This window comes from Puma concolor, chromosome B2 (genome assembly GCF_028749965.1).
Source record: "Puma concolor isolate L17-30 chromosome B2, mPumCon1.1.hap2, whole genome shotgun sequence".
NCBI classification, from domain to species: Eukaryota; Metazoa; Chordata; class Mammalia; order Carnivora; family Felidae; genus Puma; species Puma concolor.
In genome coordinates, this window is record NC_141671.1 from 114,349,000 (window position 1) to 114,373,395 (window position 24,396).

The following is a 24,396-nucleotide window of genomic DNA, read 5'->3' on the forward strand; positions in this document are numbered from 1 at the left end:
TCACAGAAGCATAATATAAGTTGATTTTTAAGTATTTATTAAATAAAAATAATAAATGCACATATTAAAAAATAAAGACTACAGGGGCACCTGGGTGGCTCAGTCGGTTGAGCATCCGACTTCGGCTCAGGTCATGATCTCGCGGTCCGTGGGTTCAAGCCCCGCGTCGGGCTCTGGGCTGATGGCTCGGAGCCTGGAGCCTGCTTCCGATTCTGTGTCTCCTTCTCTCTCTGCCCCTCCCCCATTCATGTTCTCTCTCTGTCTCAAAAATAAATAAAAACGTTAAAAAAAATTTTTTTTAATAAAAAAATAAAAAAATAAAGACTACAAAAATTTATAAAATGGCCAATAAAAGTCATTCTCCTCATACACTCATCTTATTTCCTCTCTGTAAAGTAGTCTTTTCACGTATGTCCTTCCAAAAAAGACATTGGCTTATAGAATGGCATATGTACATAATGTTCTGCGTATGAACTTTCCAAATGTACAGAAGTGAAGCTTTGTACATACTGAACTTTACTTTTGTTCACTTACTAATTTATCTATGCCAATCTACCTCATTATTTTTAATAGATGTAGAGTGTATTCTAGTATGTGAATCAACATTATTTACCTAAATACTCCCCTATGGGTCAACAGAAGAAGGATTCAAAAGTTTTGTTTCAGTTTGTTTGACAATGCATTATTTTTATTTATTTCAGAAAAGGTCACATGTGCACTTCGTTCAGAATTAAAAAGGTCTAACAAGGGTATGAACTCCTGTTATTTAAACCTGACTTCTCCTTTTGAAGATAGCCAAATACATTCTGTGAGGGCATCTTGCTTTTTTTCACTTCAAAACTGCAGGCGTACCTGCTTTATTGTACTTCCTTTATTGCAGTTTGTGGTTTTTTGTGCCATACTGTGTTTTTTACAAACTGAAAGTTTGTGACAACACCGCATGGAGCAAGTCTATAGGCGCCATTTTTTCAACAGCATTTGCTCACTTCATGTCTCCATCACATTTTAGTAATTCTCGCAATGTTTCAAACTTTTTCACTATTATTATATTTCTTATGGTCATCTGTGATCAGTGTTCTTTGTTGTTACTACTGTAATTGTTTTGTGGAGCCACGAACTGTGCCCATATAAGATGGTAAACTTAATAAATATTGTGTGTGTGATGACTGCTCCACCAACCAGCTGTTCCCTGTCTCTCTGTCACCTCCTCCTCAGGTCTCCCTGTTCCCCCGAAACACAACAGTATTAAAATTAGGCCAATGATAGCCCTGCAATAGCATCTAAGTGTTCAAGTGAAAGGAACAGTCGCTATTCTCTCAATTTAAATCAAAAGCTTGAAATGATGAAGGAAGGAATGTGGAAAGAAGTGAGGAAGGGAGGTGGAAAGAGGAGACAGGCTGACAGCTAGGCCTCTTGCACAGAAACAGTGAGCCAACTTGTGAATGCAAAGGGGAAGTTCTTGAAGGAAATTAAAAATGCACCTTTAGGGGCGCCTGGGTGGCGCAGTCGGTTAAGCGTCCAACTTCAGCCAGGTCAGGATCTCGCGGTCCGTGAGTTCGAGCCCCGCGTAAGGCTCTGGGCTGATGGCTCGGAGCCTGGAACCTCTTTCTGATTCTGTGTCTCCCTCTCTCTCTGCCCCTCCCCCGTTCATGCTCTGTCTTTCTCTGTCCCAAAAATAAATAAACGTTGAAAAAAAAAATTAAAAAAAAAAAAAAGAAAGAAAAAAAATTTAAAAAAAAATGCACCTTTAATGACTACACCAGTGATAAGAAATCAAAACAGCCATATTGCTGATATGGAAAAAGTTTTAACGGTCTGTTTAGAAGATCAAACCAGCAAAAACATTCTCTTCAGTCAAAGTCTAACCAAGAGAAAGTCTCTATGCAGTTTCATGAAGACTGAGAGAGGTGGGGGAGCTGCAGAAGAAAAGTTTAAAGCTAGCGGAGGTTGGTTCCTGAGATTTAAGGAATGAAGCCATCTCCATAACACAAAAGTGCAAAGTGAAGCAGCAAGTGCTGATGTAGGAGTGGCAGCAAGTTATCCAGAAGATCTAGCTGAGATAATTGATGAAGGTGGCTACACTAAACCACAGGTTTCCAATGTGGATTAAACAGCTTTAAATTGAAAGAAGATGTTATTTAGGACTTCCATAGCTAGAAAGGACAAGTCAGTGCCTGGCTTCAAAGCTTCCAAAGACAGACTGATTCTCTCATTAGAGGCTACTGCAGCTGATGACTCTAAATTGAAGTCAATGCTCATTTACCATCCTGAAATCCTAGGGCCCTTAAGAATAAATCTATTCTGCTGGTGTTCTATAAATGGAACAACAAAGCCTGGATGATCGCACCATCTGTTTACCACGTGGTTTACTGAACATTTTCAGCCTTTTGCTGAGAGCTACTGCTCAGGAAGAAAAAAAGATTACTTTCAAAATACTGCTCACAATGCACTTGCTTACCCATGAGCTCTGATGGAGATGTACAACAAAATTCATATAGTTTTCATGTCTGTTAACACAACATCCATTCTAAAGCCTACAGATCAAGGAGTAGGTTCAGCTTTCAAGTCTTATTATTTTAAGAAATAAATTTCATAATGGTCTAGTTGCAATAGACAGTGATTCCTCTGATGAATCTGGGCAAAGTACATTGAAAACCATCTGAAAAGATTTCACCATTCTAGATGCCATTAAGAACATTCATAATTCATGGGAAGAGGTCAAAACATCAACATTCACAGAAGTTTAGAAGAATTTGGTTCTAGCCCTCGTGGATGACTGTGAGGGGGTCAGGACTTCAGTAGAGGGTCGCTGTTGATATGGTGGAAACAGCAGGAGAACTAGAATTAGAAGTGATGCCTGAAGATGTGACTGAATTGCTGCAATCTCATAAGAAAATTTGAACACGTGAGGAGTTGCTTCTTACATATGAGCAAAGAAAATGGTTTCTTGAGATGGAATGTACTCCTGATGAAGATGCTATCAAGACTGTTGGAATGACAACAAAGGATTTAGAGTACTGCATCAAGTTGGTTGATAAAGCAGCAGTAAGGTTTGAGAGGATTGGCTCCAATTTTGAAAGTGGTTCTACCATGGGTATAATGCTATCAAAAAGCATTGTGTGCTACAGAGAAATCATTCATGAAAGGAAGAGTCAATCAATGCAGCAAACTTCATTTGTCTTATTTTAAGAAATTGCCACAGCGATCCCAGCCTTTAGCAACAACCGTCCTGATCAATCAGCAGCCATCAACATCAAAACACGATTCTCCACCAACAAAAAAGATTATGACTCACTGAACTCTCAAATGATGACTAGCATTTCTTAGCAATGTTTTTAATTAAGACATGTATATTGTTTTTTTAGACATAATGCTACTATACACTTAATATACTACAGTATAGTTTAAACTATATATGTATTGGGGAACCAAAAAATTAATATGATTCCCTTTATTGCACTATTTTCTTTATTGCAGTGGTATGAACCTGTAATATCTTCAAGGTATATTTATATATACTTAAGGTATATATAAGGTATATACTCTTTCCATGGTGGCACTCATAGTCTTCAGTGAAATATATTCTATGTCCTTGATTATCATGAGCTCTGGAAAGAACATAGGTCTTTAAAAGGACTTTGTGGTAAAAAAAAATTATTTCTAAACTATGAGAAATGTACATTTGTTTATGATAATTCAGATCTTATTAAGTAGGGCAGCCAAGACTTATTAATAAAAACTTTTGTCTGAAGCCATAAAAAACTTAACACAACTCAACACCAAAATAATAATAATGATAATAATAAAATGGGCAGAAGACATGAATAGACATTTCTCCAAAGAAGACCTACAGATGGCCAGTAGACACATGAAAAGATGCTCAACTTCAGTCATCAGAGAAAGGCAAATCAAAACCAAATGAGATATCACCTTACACTTGTCACATTGGCTCAAATCAAAAACTCAAGGATCAGCAAGTGTTGGTGAGGCTGTGGAGAATAAGAAACCCTCATGCAATGTTGGTAAGAATGCAAACTGGTGCAGCCACTGTGGAAGACAGTATAGAGGTTCCTCAAAAAAATTAAACACAGAACTACCCTACAGTAGTAGTAATAGTAATTGCACTACTGGGTATTTATCCAAAGAATACAAAAACACTAATTCAAAGGGAAACATGCACCCCTATGTTTATTGCAACATTATTTACAATAGCCAAATTATAGAAGTAGCCCAAGTGTCCATAGATAGATGAATGGATAAAGAAAAAAGTAGTACACACACACACACACACACACACACACACACACACACACAAACACACACACACTGGAATATTATTCAGCCATAAAAAAGAATGAAATCTTGCCATTTCCAACAACATGGATGGATATAGACAGTATAATGCTAAGTGAAATAAGCAAGTCATAGAAAGACAATACTATAGGATTTCACCCAAATGTGGAATTTAAGAAAGAAAACAGCGAACAAAGGAAAAAGAGAGACAAACCAAACCAACAAACGAAACAGACCTTTAACTATAAAGAACATACAAATGGTTACCAGAGGGGAGTTGAGGGGGGGGGATGAGTAAAATATGTGAAGGGGATTAACAGTACACTTATCATGATGAGCATTCAGTAATATATGGAACTGTTGGATCATTATACTGTACACCTGAAACTAATATAACACTGTATGTTAACTATACTGGAATTATTTTTTTTTAATTTATTCCAAGGCCAATCACCTATGTCACTTATCTAAGGACCCAACAACACACACTGTAGAGACGCTCTTCCTTAGGTCTATTCTAAGTACACTCTTCAGCAATATAAGCATATTGAAAATTGCTTTGTCCTGAGTGAAGACAGAATAGCTGCTTATCACTGAAAAATGGTGATAAATATTTTCTTTAAAAAATCTCTGCCATATGAGTTTTCACTTGTTTCTTAAAATTTCAAGATAACCCTAATCCCTGATAAAAAGATTTACATCCAGAAACAAAGCAAAGGAAATCATGAGTACTTTCCAAGATGAGGCACACCGAAGAAGAATAGAGTGTTACTGACAGATGCATATATAAGTTGTGGTCTACAAGGGAGGCAACACCTGCTTATCTTCATCAATAAGAGGAAATTGATAATCAAAGCTCTCTGGAGAGTATATATGTATGCAGATTGCAATAAAGATTATAAAGACTATGTTTAGTTGGTTCCAACAACAAAAAAATAAAAGGTTTGTAACATGTATTTATTTAACTTTGGAAAAATGCTTATAAGTGCAAATCTTATAAAGATAACCTTTGAAATATATCACTATTCTTTTGTAAATTTCTCATTGCATAAATAACTTCTCACTTTTCAGAAATTGGTTTTTTTGTTAGATATTCTTATGTTATCCACAAGATACATGACTTATAAACTGTTCATTAACCCATCCATGAGCAGTGAACAGATCTCAAATTTTTCCAACCGGGATTATCAATGAACTTCAACCTATCTGATCTTTCCCAGCTGTACAAATCAACCTATATGTATTGAGGATCTATTATGTACTGTAAACTCTAATGAAATGCAAAGGAGTTTTAAGACAGATATCCCCCTCAGTGAACATAAAGAATTAATAATACATGGTTAAATATGTGGTGAGTGCTATAGATATAAGTGCTGATGGCTTATGACTAAAAACAAATCGTCTGTATTTCGATGCTTTCTTTCTTATGCATGGTATTGCGATTTCACTAAGCAACTGGGAGTGAATGGTCTCAGTGAGGAAAAAAAAAAATACCTCTCATGATACTTCTATGGTGAAACAACTTACAAATTGTTTATAATCTGGTATTGTCAAGTAGTAGAAGAACAATGCAGTCAAATGCAGAAAATGCAAAACTCATTTTGCTCATTGTTTTCTTCTATCCTATCTTGTCTCTCTCCTCTAAGCCTACTACAGAGAGAGAGAGAGGCACAGACCAAAATAGCTTGCAATTATGCAAAGATCTTCTTTCTTTTTTATTGTATTGTCTTTCAAAATAACTGAAGAATGAGAAACCCCTGTCCTGGGTCTAGTTGTATCATGCTGGAAGGCATGACCCACACATGTGTTAACTACTTAGTCCTAAAGGATGTAGATGATGGAGGCTCGAGTTTTAGGAAAAATACATTCATTTTCATGTTAGACACACCTGAAAAATTAAACTCCGAGGAACTAAACTGCATGTGTTTCTTCAGGTAGTAAAAGCAGTAAGTTCCATCCGACCTACTGCAGTTAGACCCAGGTGGAGACAGTAGATCTACAATTATGACTGGATCTTGAATAAAGTGTTATTCACAGAGAAGTGCCATTTTATTCTCATTTAAATTATTTCAGACATGTCGCCTCTAACAGTTGTTCCTGGGATTCTTCCCACGCACCTCCCACCCAAGTCCACCTCAGAAAGCAGATGCTGAGTGTCTGCCGTCCTGCCCACCGCTCACCCCAGTCTCACATCCCATTTCCCCTCCACCCTTCTAACCCAGTCCAGTAGACCCTTTGGAATCTGCAGGTCTATCTCCCACATCCTCACACATGTCTCTCAACATGTTCCTCACTCTCCTCTACTCACGGTTTTCACGTCTTGGTGTCCTACGCACCACGTGGGGGTGCTGGAGAAGCTGCAGCAGCCACTTTTCCCACCATCCTTTGCCGGTAGCCTTCTCAAGGGCCAGCAGCCGCCCGCTCGAGGGCCCGGGACCGCAGGCTCAGCCACCTACCATGTGCTCTGTGTCCAGCAAGTGGTTTGCAGGTGGCCGTGCCAAGGCGCAGGGAGAAAGCCCTGGAGGAGGAGGACCTGGCGCAGAGGAGCCACAGCTGCAGATGCTGCAAACATCTGTATGTGGTCACCGTGTGCGCAGGCTTGGCTTCCTCACCATGACCAACAGCTCGAGATTCGCACAAGGCCCTCAAGTGGAGATCCGCACAAGGCCCTCAACTGGATGTCTTTGGGTTCCACAGTCAGCCACTCAGGAAGGGTTTCCAGGCCCTGAAGGAGGGAGAGGCAGTGGAGTTGACCTTTTAAAAGCCCCGGAGAAGCTGGAATCTCTCCATGTCACAGGCCCTGGTGGGGTATCCTGTACTGGGAGTGAGAGACAACCAAAAGGAGGAACATAGAAGGATTATCAAAGGAAGATGCTACTAGTACTATGAAGGTCTACACTATCAGGCCAAGGAATGTAGGCGGCCCTTCTGGGCCCAGAAGTGCCCCTTCTGCCAAAGCATCAGTCCCGTGGTGGCCTGGTATCCACAGAAGGGCCCATAGGCCTCCTGCTCACAGGGAAAGCCAGCCTACTTTGGGGAGGAAGAAGAAATCCACAGCCCAGCCTTGTTCCTAAGAGCCACAGTGGGTGGGGACTGTCCTTTGGCCATCAGGAAATTTCTAGAAGAGGGCCTCAATCAGCAGAGTGAAGAAGATGGGGATAGGGTAGGGAGCTGGCACTGCCCAGCTTTTCAGGCCAAGTCCACATTATCACCCCTTCTTCTCTTTTGGAGGTGGGGATGGGGGGAGTGAGGCAAAGGAACCCCAACCATGCACGGGAGGGCTCTGGGGGAAATTCCTCTAGAGCCTGTATGCTTATTTAACAGTCTCTGCCCCTAGAATCTGCAGCTTTTGAAAGTGGCCTCGAGAAAGAAGTTGTTTTCTTTGTAAAGAAAAATATGTAATAACATTTTTCATGTCAGATTGAAAAAATTAAATATGAGACCAGATTGATCGGTCTACCCACCAGCCACTACATTCCATGGGAGGGAACCTCTCAGGGGTAAGGTAGGGTTTATCCATGTCTTATCTCCCCATAACCCACTCTGGGAAAGGGTACCAGGAACTGTCCCAAGAAATGGGTTGTGATGATAGGCAAAAAGGGTGGTTGAGGGACCAGCTGTAGACCCGCTGCCCCTAAGCTGCCTCTTACCTGTAGTGCCTATTCTGGGGCAACACAATTTCATTTATTTTCTCTCTTGGATAATGGCACCTTGGGCTCTCTTTTCTCAGGATGCCAACTATATTAGCTGTATGCAAAGGGCATATCTTGCGCATTTTAAATTTTTTCTTAATATAAATATTCTGAGTATGCATTTTTGTGCATTTTAGTCTAAACCCCTCATTCCTACACTGTGTTCCCAGGTACATGAGCAAGCCCAGGGGTAAGTGAGCAACAGCAGGAAAACTTTTTGTTGTTTTATCACCATGGAGAATAACTATTTGGAGTGCATAGCCTACTGAACTACTTCACTTTTGCCAATTAAAGCTGGCTTTTCTGCCATAGTGTTTTCCTGAAACCCCTCCACCTTGAATGTTCTCTAGGAGACTAGATTTTAAGTGATTTGTCCTATGATTTTATTTCCTTCAACTCCAAGACTGGAAATTGGTCTGAACAGGAAAAGGTGAATCAGAGAGGTTAGAAGAGCCTGGGCCAGGTGAAAGGCATCTAGAAGAAGCCAAGATTAAGGGAGGGTTGTCTAACATGTGATAAATGTTTGTGGTTTTTTTGTTTGTTTGTTTATTTGTTTTTTCCAGACCTCTATCCCAGGGCACAGCCCTGGCTTTACATACCAGATACACCATTCACTGGATTGGACTATGCCTCTCTTGCACAACAGGGTATAGGTATTTGTTATCATATAAAATGTAAGTTAGTAAAGATAAATTTTAAGAGCAATACCTCTACTCCCATCTGGTGCTGCCCAGGGATGTATATATGAAGTAAGGACTAAAATCCTTAACCTTTAAAACTTTTGGGCTCTTCTTCCATGGCTTCCAGAGAACTCATAAACAATGTCTTCTTTTGGTGCCTGGAGCCAGCGTCTTCCCTGCAGCAGTGATTAATAGTGTTTATGGTAGCTAAAAGAGAAAAAGGGGTTTCATTTGCATGCTGTAAGATCACTCCAAGCCTGCCTCACTGTGTTGAAATGGGGCAAATGCAAGAGAATGCATTGGATGATGTGTGACAGATCCTGGGTTCTTGTCTTCCCCAACTGTTGACCCCCGATAGTTACTGTATTTGTCTTGGGCTTTGTAGGACTTCACAAATTACTGATTTGTAATTGCTAATGGCCTGCTTTGTGTAAATATAATGTGTTGGTCTTTCCCCATGTTCCTTTGGAGTTTTACTGCTGAAAAACTTCTTTTTGTATTGAGAGAAAAATAGTCCAAGAATCTTTGACAAAAGTTTCTGCACCAGGCAAAAGGATCTAAAACTTAAACAGGGGGACCCTCTTCTCAAAGTGGGGGTCTTGAACCATCCTTTCTTTTGTGTTCCCCTTCCCCTATTTCCCTTTCTTAACCAGACCTTTGGGCCTAAAAACTTGACTCTTACCATACTTGTTTCTCTCCCTTCCCACAAAAGCCCGCATACCCATCACCATATCCATTCTACTTGTGGGATGTCTTCACAACTCTTAAATGATTTATGTAAAAATCCTGAAAAATAACTAGGAACAATCCATCCCTTATGGTCAAGACCATTACTTGATGTGATTCATGCCAAACATTTATCCTGCTGTATTTGGATGGATTGATCTTCCATTAATCTCTGATCCTTGAGTAGAGAGAAGCAATGAGAGGGCTTTCTGAGTAGAAAGTAGAATCAGGAGGCCAAGGAAGAGAAGATAATTGCCTATCCAAGTTACTCAGGAACTTTTGTGCAGGTGCAAGAAACATGTCAAAATGGCCATTAGATTGTTTAATGGGAGACGGAGAAATATAATTCCATATTTACTGCTGGAAACCAAAGCTTTGTGTGAAATCTTGAATTTATGGGGAGGGAGGGAACGAAGGTGGAAAGAGTGTCACTGTCTGTTCTTTCCCTGATCCCTTTCTCTCATTTCTGAACTTCAGGAGACTGAGCACCCTTGGGCTTTGATAATCTCATCACCAGGGAGTGTTTATTTGATGGTTGGTTTTGCTGTTCCAAGTACTGCCTTTCCTGTTTGCTGTCATTTTGCAACACATGATAACCCTTTTCCTTTCTCCTCTATTTCTCTGTCAAAATACAATAAATAAAAGAAGACTTACTGGTGAAAAAAAAAAATGACCCAGATTGCTTGTTGAAATAGTGTCCTAGAATCACAGATTCTGATTCAGTAGGTGAGGACACAACCCATGTGTTTTCACAGGTTTTTACAAAGCCACTTATCCAAGGACCACATTTTAAGAACCACTTCTTTTTGAACATCTCTGAAGTCTCTCCTTTCACATGTGAAGGTGCTTTCTTTTCCATACCTTACATTTCACAGGGCATACTGGTGGGGTGTGTCTTTCTTTCTCACTAATAACACTTCCATTCCTTCCTTCATCATTCTTATTTCAAACCTGATCATCTGAAGTGCACATCAGATAGACTTTACCATACATCACTCTTCCTTATTACCTGATTATCTCTTAGTTTCTCTCCATCTTTTAGTGTTGACCTCAGTATCTCTCTCTAGCCCAACTCCACCCTTATTCTTAAAGACATCAACATCGGGGCGCCTGGGTGGCGCAGTCGGTTAAGCGTCCGACTTCAGCCAGGTCACGATCTCGCACTCCGTGAGTTCGAGCCCCGCGTCAGGCTCTGGGCTGATGGCTCAGAGCCTGGAGCCTGTTTCCGATTCTGTGTCTCCTTCTCTCTCTGCCCCTCCCCCGTTCATGCTCTGTCTCTCTCTGTCCCAAAAATAAATAAATGTTGAAAAAAAAAAAAAAAGACATCAACATCCATATAGATGATGTATCCATCACCCTGGTTTCTCACTTCACTAACTTTGGAGACCCTCAGTTTCTCTGTTCTGCACTAGGAAGGTCATGCTCCCACTAAGCTTTCTTGGAATCCAGTCTTGATCCCTGATTCCCAGTCTGATGATGTATACTAGTTGTGTTATTCTCCTGCCAAGGTTAGCTCTCAGAGTGTAGAGTTGGTCCATTGCACTATAGTCCCACTTTCATTTCATGTATTCCATCTGGGTCTCTTCTGATTCAGCTTCTCTGAGTTGATCTTTTTGCTTCTACTCATCAACTTGCTGCAATGTACCCTAACCCCTCCACCTTTTGCTTGAGGACTAGTTCTGACAGAGTTTAGATGTCCTCAAATATACACTGTCCTTGGGGATGTCTTCAAATATACACTGTGCAAATGAGATGACACACTAACAAGCCGTGTGTTCATGAATAAGTCTTTGAATCGCTTACCTATTCTATGTATCCGTTTCCATATTTATAAAATGAAAGAGTGTATAATGAGAATTCCATTATTTTTCATGTTGCTACAAATTCCAACATAAATTATTTGGTATTTATACCAAAGTTTAAGAGGAAGAATCAAGAGACGTCCCCACAACTTGTAGTCCAAAGGAAAAAAACAAATCAAAAATATATTTATAAATAGAAAATTAAAATATGTGATTTTTATGTGAGGTGACTACAAGGGGATAAATGCAACTAGGGAAAAGGAACAATCAACAGTAGGTGAATGTTGTCAGGAATGCCTTCTTAGAGAAGGTAAATATGAATGAAGTATTGTCCGTGGATTGGCAAAAGCACAATGACAGGTCTCCAAGTTAACCCATTCACTTCCCTAAACTTCATGACAAAGTGAAGCTTACCAAGAAAACTGTAATTAGGTCAATAGTCCCCTAGAGGCTAAAGTCAACTCCAACAATTATTTTAAAATATACGTGCAGAAATCATAAAAACATAAAATTGGAATCACTAGACAGCAATGTATTCCTCGTATTCCTACTCTATATCCTTCTTCAGGCTTATCATTATGGAAGATACCAGAGAAACAAAAATATCATCTCTAGGGGTAAAAATATAAAATTTCCCAGCATCAAAGAGTATATATCTCAAAGGAGACAAAACTTAAATTATAAGAAACAATTTTAAGTTGTTCAGAAATTTATATAACTAAATGCTAAATTGAAGTTTTATAAAATTTTCAAGAGTTGTAGAAGGAAAGAGCAACCAATTTAACAGCTTTTTAAAGAATTCATTTCTTAAAATATTAAGAAAGATTAGCTTGCAGGTTTTTTATGAGTTTTCTTAGGACAGAGACCTCTCACTGCCACACTGCACGCCTTCTTCTCTACAAGTCTCAGGGCGTTCCTAGTAGTAAGCAAGCAACCATCACTCTTTTTATACATCCAATACCCAAATAGATGACTCCACCCTGAGTAGAGCTGTCACCTCTATTTCGACTCCAGCTATTCTCAGGCTACCTCCTATACTGAGTCATAACCAGGGCCTGCTCCATCTCAAAACATTAAATGTCAGTTGTCCGTTCTGACAACACTCTCATGTCATTACTGTCCTCTCATACCTAAGACTGTTATACAGTCTTTGACCTCAGAGGGATCTTTAGCCCACTAACACTTCTATTTTCTCCCTATTAATTACTTTTTGAGCTCTCTTCATTCCCTTGTCATGGGATCCCAGATCATCAGCTGTACCTAGAATTATTTAGCAGGCCTAAATTCCACTCTTATAGAGCAAAACCTTTTCTCTACTACTTCTTGTGAAATAGTGCTGAAGATATTAAAAAAGAAAAAAAATCCAGTATCTAACCACTAAAAACTCACATTATTTAATCTCAGATGGCTTTGTATCACTGCCCATCAATTGTTTGTCACTCCTGCATTTATATGGCCATGGTAAAATGGGTGGCTAACGTAGAGTGGGATGGAGAGGGATTTGGAGATAAAGCCAAGTACTAGGTTATTTGATGGGATGCTCACATGGAAGTTTCAGTTACTGAGGATGCCCTGATGACTTTGTGTTAAAGAATATCATGATCCAGAGCCTGTAGTAGTTGAGCAGAGGTCATCAGTGATGAGTTGATGTGAGCCTATCAGGTTAGCACAAACCTGGAGCTGGAGTTGGAGAAATCAAGGTCTGCGAAGCAACACTTCCTGGGAAATAGGGAGACATGTAGCCACATCCCAGTCCTGAGGTAAATGTGATGTAGAGGAATAATTATTATCCCCTTAAAAGTCAGGAAACCAATAAGAAACACTGGCACCTAGCTCATAGTCTTCCTCCTGACATTTCCTTCTTCTTGACATCATCTTTAATGACTTAAACAACAGTGTTAAAAATTACTCCAATCCACTGTCCTCTTGGTTCCGTAGGGGTGGATAACTTTTCCCATCCTCCCTTCTAGATTCTTTGTCTGGCTAAATAATTAAGTTGGCATGGTGCTAAGTGGATAGACTCAGCCAGTGGAGCATGTGACTCTTGATCTCAGGAATAGGTTTGAACCCCACCTTGGGTGCAGAGATTACTTAAAAATCGTTTTAAAAATAATTAAACTGACATAAGACAGATTAACAGGAAGATGATACAATTAATTTCATTCATACTGGAACCCCATAAAAAATAAGGGACTCAGGGGCACCTGGTGGCTCAGTTGGTTGAACATTTAACTCTTGATTTAGGCTCAAGTCACAATCCATGCTCAGCATGGAGCCTGCTTAAGATTCTCTCTTTCTCTCTCTCTCTCTCCCTCCCTCTCAAAAATAAAAATATAATAATAATAAGGGACTCAAAGAAGCAGCCGAAGCAGCATATTTTATATCTTTAAGAAAAAGAATAATAAATTTGTGAAGAATTGACAAGACAAAGGATTTGAGCATGGAATAGTAAATTAGTCAAGAAGTAACAAGGTTTGTTTATAGACCTTTCTCAGCCCTAAATTTACTATCTCTGGTGATAAACATATCTTGTACTTTCCTGGTACAGGGAAGGTAACTTTCACATGAGAGATTTATTTTCTGCTTTCAGAGGGACATAGGAGGGTCAGAGTGTCATTCTTGCATTGGCTATTTCTTAAGTAACTTTAATTCAAAATAATCAATATGCCCAAATAGCATATTTTGGGATGGCATATTCTGCTGTCTTCCAGTTCCTTGACTGCCTCATCTTTAGAGATCTTTCCCATAATTCTCTTTAGTTATCTGGCCCATGGTCAATCCTAGACTACATCTGCAATACGAAGATGCCGTGGTACACTATCTAGAAGCCCTCTTCAGGACTGGAGCACTCATCCCTCCATTCCCTGAATGCATCAGCCCCTCACAGCTTTCTACCGAGACCTGTCTTGGGACATCTGTTTGACTTGACCTAACCCACATCACACCACCTTCCCATCACCAAAGCCCACTGTAGATGGCTGCTCAATGTGGAGATTCTTTCACTGTATATATTCAGTGTGGATTCTTTCAGTTGGTGTCAGCTTTCTTTTGTGAAACAGAAATGGAGTCCAGAGGCCAGCAGGGGGAGCGGTCACACTGAACCACTAGTTGCAGCCCTTGGCTGACCTTAGAGGAAGAGAGGTATTATATCTTTCATTCCCATTAGGAAGAAGTCCTCTCACCAGAGAAAGGAAGATTTTCTCCTTGCCCAGCCAATTAGAGATGGCCACAACTAAGCCAATGAAAAGCCACTGCTACACTTGGAACTCCCAGTTCATACCAATGGACTTTTTGCTTATAACTGCCCCTCTCAACAACCCTTTCCCCTTTCTTCTATAAAAAAGCATTTCTCCCCTTTGTTCTCCAGTCTTGCCTATATGGTTTTGCGGTTGTTTGCTTGTCCTGAATTGCAATTCTTCTGCTATTCCTGAATAAGACCATTTTGTTAGTAAAATAACTGGTTGTTTTACCTTCAAAGTTGACAATTTGCAAATACACATAAGTTTATAAAACAGTAGTTTACTAACACTATAGGAAATGGCATATTTTACAGTAATTGTACTAATGGTTTGGCTAGTCATACATCACCTATTGTAGAGGAGATAATGCAACTTTATTCCTTTGCAACAGGCCTAACCAAAAACCAGTGAATTATTTCAGGTATTACATCTTGATTTCATTAAAATAAGTTAAACCTGATTCCAAACCAAGTTTGAAAAAAGAGAAACAAAAATGCTAAAGTACACCACCTCCTTCTTTTCTTTCTGTTGAATAATTTCTGCTATCCAATAAGTTTTATATCTACCAACAGAACTCTAACCTATCAAACACTCTGAAAAAGTGATAGCACTAAAACTGAAATTTTAGTAGTTTTCTGATTCTCTACTCATTTTTTAAAAGAAAAGTTTGTGGACCCTCTTTTCCAGTCACTGGCTACATATCTAGCAATAAAATTTATATCATGGTCCAGCAAAACTTTTTATTGAAAGACCAGATAGTAAAGATTTTAGGTTTTGCTCACTATGCAGCTTCTCTTTCAACTACTCAACTCTGCTATTGTGGCTTGAAAGCAATCGTAGACATGACAAAAAATGAATGGATGTAGCTATGTCTCAATAAAACTTATTTACAAAAACAGGCAGTTGGCTAGATACGACATTGTGATTTATAAGAATTATTTATATTTGGTCATTCACACATATATTTCTTACACATGTCTGGTCTTCTTTCACAGTTCCTGGCTTATAGTTTCCAACACCCTTGGAATTTCCTGAGTGATAAGAGCAATGGAAACATTTTGTGTTGTAATACTTGGTCTCTTGTCCTTAGTTCCTGAAAATGCTTCAAAGCCATAAAAGTAAAATAAGGGTCTTATTATTCATAACAAGCTTTTTCTACACAACTGGGTTTATGTTAACGAAATGACTTCTGGAAAGCACCTGTGGATGGGGGTGGTGGTTGCCAGAGTAACCAAACATGAATAGAGTTGGAACTTTCAGTCCCAAGCTCCAATTTCTGAGGAAGAAAGAGGGGCTGGAGGTCGAACCAGTCACCAATGGCCAATGATTTAATCTATCAATACCTATGTAATGAAGACTCCATGAAAATCCAAAAGGAGGGGATTCAGAACACTTAGAGGTTGGGGAATCAGAACTATTCCAGGTGACAGTGTCCTCGGCCTCCAGCTCTATAAGGAGAGAAATTCTTTTGTTCAAGATCTCACCCCATGTATCTCTTCATCTGGCTGTTGATTCCTATCCTTTAATATCTTTTGTAATAAATTTGTAATCTAGTGAGCAAATGGGTTTCCTCAGTTCTGTGAGCCATCCTCACAAATTAATTAAACCCAAGGAGGAGGTCATGGAAACCTCTGACTTATGACCAGTTGGTCAGAAGTACAGGCAAGGACATGGGCTAGTGATTGGCACCTAAAGTGGAGGGCAGTCTTGTGGGACTGAGCCTTTTACCTGTGGAATCTGATTATATCTTCTAGTAGCTAGTGTCAGAATTGATTTGAATTCTTGACTCCCTATTGGCATCCAAGAATTGCTCACTGGTATGGGGAAGCCTCCAAACATACACGCTGGAATTGTATCCAAGAATCTAATTTACTGAATCTAGCCCAAGGGCTGCAGTTGGATAGCTCCTGATATAGATTTAAAATGTGCTGGAAGAGAAAACTATGGTCTTGTAATATTGTCTGTATTACAATAGAACCATGATTTCCCGTAAACATAGAAGAAAACACCCTCCTTTATTTTCTCCAATAGTCTCTAGTTGTTGCATATTTTATTTTAAATATAAGCATACACCTAAGGCCAAAATATTAAGAGTTAAAATAAATAAGCATAGAAAAACATATTCTGTGACCCTCATATCAAATAATGTTCATGTATTAATTTATTTTATACATATTTGTAGGTTGAGTATGATATGTATTACTGTGCTAGGTACCATAAGGGATGCAAATATGGGTGAGATTTAGACTCTTTCATCAGGAATTTAAGAGCCCAATAGGGAAAATAACACATATTCATAAATATATATGGTACACAGTATACAAGGAAGTATATCACAAAAGAAATAAAGATACATTTTTTTTTAGATGAGGGACAAATTACTCTTGACTGTCTTGAGGAAATGTAGAGTCTTGGGAGGGAGATCAGAGCCTTTTTCATGAAGGAAATGACATACAAACCAGGTCTTATAGACGTAGGCAAGTAGAAATCTGAAAGGTAACACCAAGAGAAAGGGCATTAAAAAAACAAACAGAACAACATAAACAAAGGTAGTGAAAGAAAAACAAGCAAACGGGGGTGGGGGGGGAAGGAAAGACAGACTGTATATAATAAAAATGAAAAATTACTTTTTATAGGAATGCAAGGTAAAGGGCTTACCGTAGATGAGGCCAGATAGTTAAGAACAAGCCATTAGTGGGACTTAAAAGGAGTTGAAGCAGAGTAGATCCAGGCTTTCATAGTCTGGAGCTGACAGTTTTTTGAGCCATATTTAGGAACAAGCATACAAAATTACATATAAAAATGAGCACATATTTGGAATGAGAAAAGAAGTCACAATGAATTAGGAGCTCTTAAAAGCAGGCAAATACTACAAATATCCCAAATCCAGAAACTACAGAACACTTGAACTCCTTTACTCTCTAACACACCTCCTTCCCCTACCTCCATCCACTGGCTACTTGTTAACCATGGCTCCATATGCCAAGGAAGGTAACTCAGATTTTCTTCTAGCACAGCTGATCAAAATTTGCTTATTATTAACAGTATATAAAATTTCTTTTGGCTTCACAAAATATTACTGATAATGAAAAAATATTTAAAGCCATTGCCAAATTTAGGAAAACCTTTAAATTGTGAGATTTCAAGTTATTTCAAAGTATTCTGTGCAATGACAAGTTGTAAATATTCCTTGGATTGATGCCAAGTCAATCATCAGTCACTGATGTCCTTATTTAGTGGCATTTCATTAGGTTTATGTTATCTTTGTTGGAGGAAGTACTACATGTCAATAATTTAAATCTTTTATCAATGTGTTCATATGATTCATGCCTCATCATTAATCGGTTTATCAAACTGTTCAAGAGCCTATTCATTATTTCCATTTGCAACGTATTTCTTCCTCTTAGTGAACATACCAGGAGAAACTTCATTTGATGAAAAAGCTTGCAGTAAGGCAAAATCTATGGGCCACTGAAATAGCATTTTGAATAATTTTAATTACAAATTATGTATTTCTATAGTTTGGTAATTTTATTACCTATTTCAAAAATCAAGTGCACTGGTAGCACTTGCTTGTTTTAAATGTTTAAAAAATATAAACACTGCACCAACTTATGGAGTCATAAAAGAACTAATATTTCCTCCTAGTAAAAACAGAATTTACCATGCTATATTTTTAGTGCCATCTAGCGTTAAAAGGTTTCATAGATGAAATAAATAAGCAAACAATTTAGTTTTAATTTTTTGTCAACACATACTCTTTGGTTCTACATCCCAGTGATTCCATCCAAGATTTTATGTTAAATATTGACAATAAAATAATTGATAACAATGCCATAGGAGTTTCTAGAAATTAAATTAATTACTATTAAGAAGAGGACTTAAGTCATTCCTTCACTATTCTATAGAAGGTGTCACTCAGGACATCAGCTACCATAACAGACTAGTTCTCATTGAAATGCCACATCAGGTATACTTTTGTCATGGACTCAGGTCTAGAAAGATATGTTTGACTCAAATCAAGTTGAATTTAAACTGCATATGATATCTTCTTAGGGGTGCCTGGGTGGCTCAGTTGGTTAAATGACCAAGTCTTAATATCGGCTCAGGTGTTGATCTCAGGGTTGTGAGTTCAAGCCCCACACTGGGCTCCACCCTAGGCATGGAGCCTATTAAAAAAATTTTAAATGAAAATATAAACTGCATATGATATCTTTTTTTTTTTTTTTTTTTTTGAGAAAGAGAGAGTAAGGGTGGGGCAGAGAGGAAGAGAGACAGAGAGGGAGAAAGAATCTTAAGCAGACTCTACATCCAGCATGGAGCCTGACGCAAGGCTTGATCTCACCAAGTAGCTTAACTGACTGAGCCACTCAGGCACCCCTGATATCTTTTTAAATAAGGATATTCTATGATTATAGCTTTACCAAAAGCAAAAAGTTTTATTTAGTAAATCAGTATGTTTATCATCATCATCTAAAAATAGATGTTTAAGTTATTTAATTTTATCAAAATAACATAGTTTGCTTGGTTTTACTGTTTTTACCCTACAACAAACAATATTTGGCTAACAAAAGTTTACTTAGACTATTTTTTTGTTATGTATGAAACATATAACTAAAGATTTAAAAATTTCTGAATTGACCCTATGAAACAGTTGAACTTACATGCTTAATAACCTCATACTGCTCTTTCATTCGGAGAATTTTAGACAGAGAAAGAAAGTCAAAGGCAATTACAAATTTTTTAAACAAACAATACAAATACCACAAGATCCAGAAAATAGCATCATGATTTTACCTTAGGCCAATTTTTTAAAATTCGGAGTAGCAAACTTCACTCCCTTCGGCTCACAAAGGCATTTGTAAGGATGTAGCAATGCCACACAGTGATGGCTCCCCATAGACACTGGTGCTGTTATGTGAAGGTGGGTGTTCACGTTTCGCTCCTTGTGTGTCAGTCACGGGGTCATCCGCCTCTCAGTCTGCCTGTTTCTGCAGGGTCAGTTACCCCAGTGTTCAGTCTAACCCAGGCCTGCTCAAGCCAGGAGCCACTACCGTGTATTATAGGATCTTTATGGTCTCCCAGGAAGTTATTTTGGATAGAATTTTGGATATAAGTTATTTTGAGAAGTTATCAGTCAGCAGTAAGGCATACCGGGAAGGGGGGGCGGGGGGACTGGAGGTGCAAGGCAAATGAGTAGTGCCTGGCAGGAATTCCCTTGATTGAGATGGAATCTTGGGTAGCAACAGTAGCAATAGGAGTGTACAGGTGCACATGAAAATCTGCATATTATGTGACAAGCAACACACAAGTCTATCTGACTAGTAGGCCAATAGAGTACATTTTCCTATAAATTCATCTCTGATCCATAAGCATTTATTTTTTCTCTCATGTGGGATGCTCCCCACTACTGTGCTGTACCTTCTAGGTACTCAATAAATATACTCTGAAGGGTTTTTCCCTTTAAAAAGAGCTAGTGAAAATGAGAAAAATTTTGGATGTAGAGAGGAAACAATTTTTACCTCATTAGTTTCTGCCTAATCCAGGTGCTATTAAATTCCACCTGCTGATTAGAGCTGCAATATTTAAAAAAAAAAAAAAAAACCCTTTCCAAAATATTTCCTGAATTATTCATCTTTAACCCTAAAATGTATGGTAGTGGCTGGTTGAATCTCGACTGTCAATTCCTATAATTAATTAGGACACTAGCCCTCAAGCCTAACATAGAGACAAAAAAACAAGAAAAATACCATAAATTTAACTTGATATTGTGTTTTGCTCATAATTCATAATTTTTCCTTTAAGCATCCATTAAAAATTGCTTCAAATGTGACAATGCTATTACATAACCAAATTTTTACCATTGGGACATTTAAATATACTGCAACTGAGCATAATTTCAACTAAGTAGTCTCAGGCAAAAGAAAACAAGTTATTTTTAAATACATCTTAAAAAATCCCAATAACAACTACCTTTATTATCTTTTTAATTTGTAAAGTATTTATTTATTTTTGAGTGAGAGAGAGACAGAGTGTGAGTGGGGGAGGAGCAGAGAGAGAGAGGGAGACCGAGAATCCAAAGCAGGCTCCAGGCTCTGAGCTGTCAGCACAGAGCCTGACGCGGAGCTCGAACACACAGACTATGAGATCATGACCTGAGCTGAAGTGGACACTTAACTGACCGAGCCACCCAGGTGCCCCACAAACTACCTTTATTAATTCTTTCCAATAGTTCACAATTTTCTTTGTACAGAACTTTTTCCTAATAAATGCTTATTCTATTCTTAGGTATTTATGATGAATAGATGTGCCAATTATCACTACCATGACAATCATATTAAATATATAAATATATCAAACTAACATGTTGTACAGCTAAAACTTACACTATGTTAAATGTTAAATATATTTCAATTAAAAAAATGCCTAATATCATTTTCTGAGATCTTGTATCCAAAGAAAATCAATGTCTGTGTAGCACTCCTCATACACATGAAAGGAGGCATCCTGAAGTTTTCCTCGACAAAATAAACAATTGTTTCTTTTTTCTAGGTCTTTGCTACAAACCTTCTGAGGCAAAGTCGTTTATTTACTTAAATATTCACTTGTTCATTCATTCATTCACTTAATAATGAAATCCTTCGTTGATTCCAAAAAAAAAAAAAAAAAGCTTGAGGCATGTTACAGACTTAAAGGACAATTTTGAGAATTAAAGTACAAAAGAAGTCAAAGGCAAGTAAAATATTTAATACCAAATTAATGAGTGTTATTATACGAGGAGCAAATATCTTCAGATGTGAGGCAGTGAATCTTTTCCTGTGCAATTCATGATGAACCAGTTTTAGTTTTTAATGTTCTAAGACTCCTAAAATGGTGAAATCACTATCTGATGTACTTGAACTTGAATATTACCTTACGGCCCATGATTCTCAACCTTCTCTCACCTGTAGTATAACTTCAGCCAACTCTAGGGAAGCAGGCTGCCCTGAGGTATGGCTGCAGCACGACACATCCAGTATTGCCTGGAGAGCAGAGGGGTGGGGTAAACAGGGCCTTTTTGCTTAAGCGACCAAGGAACATCATGGGAAAAAAATCACTCTGAAGAAATAGAGGCTGAGACTCTAGGCACATATGTTGAGACCAAGCACCATGGGTCACGTCAGAGGGATAGGAAGCACGTTGTCCCCACTTCAGGAAGGCAACATATGATGTGACAGAAGGTGGCATTTTGGAGACCAAGCAAGCAGTGGGTGATCAGCACGATGGCCAGGGAAGCAAATCAAACCAGCTCACTTGGGGAGGTGAATGAGTGTGCAGAGAGGAAACAACAGCGCCACACTGTGACCTAGTGGAGAAGTCTTATTTGTAGACTTCAGCTCTAAACTGTATCCCAGATCTGACCATTCCCAACATCTCTGCCTCCATCACCATGATCCAAGCCACTATTTGCTTTTTCTGGATCACCACAGTAACCTCCACACTAGTTTCCCTGCTCTTACTCTCCTTACTCCCTTCTAGATTGTTCTCTCACAGCAGCCAGATGGATCCATTTAAAATATTTGGATCATGTCGTTCTTCTACCTAAAACTTTTTGATATCTTCCTATGACAGAATAAAACCAACCTTCGTCACAGACCTAAAAGGCCCTCTATGAGCTAGTCCTCACATACATCTGGAACCTCATTTCCTACCACCTTATCTCCAGTCATACTGGCTCCCAAATCTTTCTCCAATATATCAGGAACACACCTAACTCAGGCTTTCACAGTGGCTTTTCCCTTTGCCTCAAACATTCTTCCCCCAGATATCTGCATGCTGGTACTTTCACTTTAATCAAGTCTTCAGACATTTAGTGTACTAAATGTCCTGGGCTCAGGAGCCAATGGGACAAAGCTACTGTCTGTGGGATTAAGACTGAGTGCCTCTAAGTCAGAGTCCTGCCCAGTCAGAACAGTACAGCCTCTTGGTGGGCACTCAGTTGACTTTGGATAGCCAGTCCCCCATGATTCCCACTGGTAGGCTGCCATTAAAGGTCATCTCATTAAGATGGCTTCCCTTTAAAGTCTAAAATGACTGCCACCTGTCACTCTCCACTACCGTATCTGCCTTACTTTTGCTCTTCATTACACTTCCCATTATAATTCATATTTTTTTGTCTGCGGATTGACTGTCTCCACCACTGGAATGTAAGTTCCATGTGGACAGAAATGTTGATTTCTTTCCAACAGTATCCTTTGTGCCTAGAACAATAACTGGTACTTACTGTATTCAGTATATACCTATTGGTTAAAGACCTGATTAAAGAGGAATTTGTGATGACAGAGACTAATTTATAGAAGACTAGAGTTTCCAGTTCCTAAGTAGAGGCTAAACCATAGGAAAATCTATTTGAGATATTCTGGAGAAATATGTTGAGCTCCTGGCCCTGCAAACTGGCATTTGCATTTGAATGTTTGAAAGGCCCCTCAAGCCCAAAACGTATACACTTGATCTTCCCCCAAAATTAGTGTTCCTTGTTAAATAGTACCACTCTTTTCTCCAGATGTGCAAGCCAGAAACCTGAGTCATTCCAGAATGCTTTTCCTACCCTTACCCCATAAAACAACTAAATCAGTTTCTGACAAATTTATTATCTGACCATAGTCAAGTTACTCTGTTTCTATCCATATCTCTATTTCTCAGGTGTGTATTGCCTGAAGCCCATCACACTTCCCTATTAACCTGTCATCTGTCCTTACCTCCCTCCAATCCACATTCCACTGTAACAAAAGTAGTGCCTCAAAAATGCAAATCAGAGCAACCACATTATCCCCTCTAAACCACAACATTCCTCCCCCCCCCCCACACACACACACACTCACTTCCATTTAAAATGCTGCCAGTCTCAGGGCACCTGGGTGGCTGAGTTGGTTAAGCATCTGACTCTTGATTTTGGCTCAAGTCATGATTTCATGGTTCCTGAGTTCCAGCCCCACATTGGGCTCTGTGCTGACAGCATGGAACCTGCTTGGGATTCTCTCTCTCTCCCTCTCTCTCTGCCCCTCCCCTGCTTACTTGCTCTCTCAAAATAAATAAACTTTAAAAATATTAAAAAAATAATAAAATGCTCCCAATCTTCTCAATTGTTTTATAACGAAGGCAAAATCCTTACTATGGGCTACCAGGCCCTACTTGGGCTGGCCCAGCCTGCCTAGCAATCCCTATCTTTTTATTTTTCACTATTTATTTATTTTGAGAGAGAGAGAGAGAGCAAGCATGCATGAGCGAGGGAAGGACAGAGAGGGAGGAGAGAGAGAATCCCAAGCAGACTCCACACTGTTGGTGCAGAACCAGACACAGGACTCAAACTCATGGAACCGTGAGATCATGATCTGAGCTGAAACCAAGAGTCAGAGGCTTAGCCAACTCAGACACCCAGGTGCCTCAGTATTTTGTCTCCCATACAGGTTCTCTGCTTTGAAGCTGAGCAGCCCCTCACTCACCTCCCACAGAGCCTGAAATCCTCTCCTCTTTTATTAGAATGCTCTTCCTCCTTATCTCATCTCACCCCCTCCTTCTTGACTCAGTCAACTTCTATTATTCCTCGGATCTGTGATAGGTTGTCTGCTACAAAAATGGTCATAACAATACTTCCTGTCCCATGAGAATTTCTCCAGAACTTATCTTTCTCCCATAAAGAGGTAGAATCTACTTCCCTTCCCCTTGAACCTGGACTGGCCTTTGTGACTGCTTTGAGAACAGATTTTAATAGAAACACCACCATGATACAGCTTCTTTGTGGCTCTTTCTCTCAGGATGCTTATACCTAGATCCCAGCCATTATGCCATGAGGGAGTTCAGGCTTTGTGGAGAGTCTGTGTGTGGCTCTTCTGGTCAAGAGTCTCAAGTGAAGTCCCAGACTTCAGCCAGCTGGGTGACTCTAAAAATTCCAGTTCTTGGCTGTAGAATCCACATACACTTTCTG

General features: G+C 39.1%; 1 long non-coding RNA gene across 1 annotated transcript in view; it reads right to left on the minus strand.

The window, feature by feature from the left end:
- LOC147581188 (uncharacterized) overlaps window positions 1-24,396 on the minus strand; it is a 106,111-nt gene that overhangs the window by 8,487 nt on the left and 73,228 nt on the right. The window contains exons 2-3 of the long non-coding RNA XR_015251520.1: window positions 8,694-8,872; window positions 6,602-7,018 (exon numbers count right to left, since the gene is read on the minus strand). This is a non-coding gene — a long non-coding RNA (uncharacterized LOC147581188). The remainder of the gene's footprint in view (window positions 1-6,601; window positions 7,019-8,693; window positions 8,873-24,396) is intronic.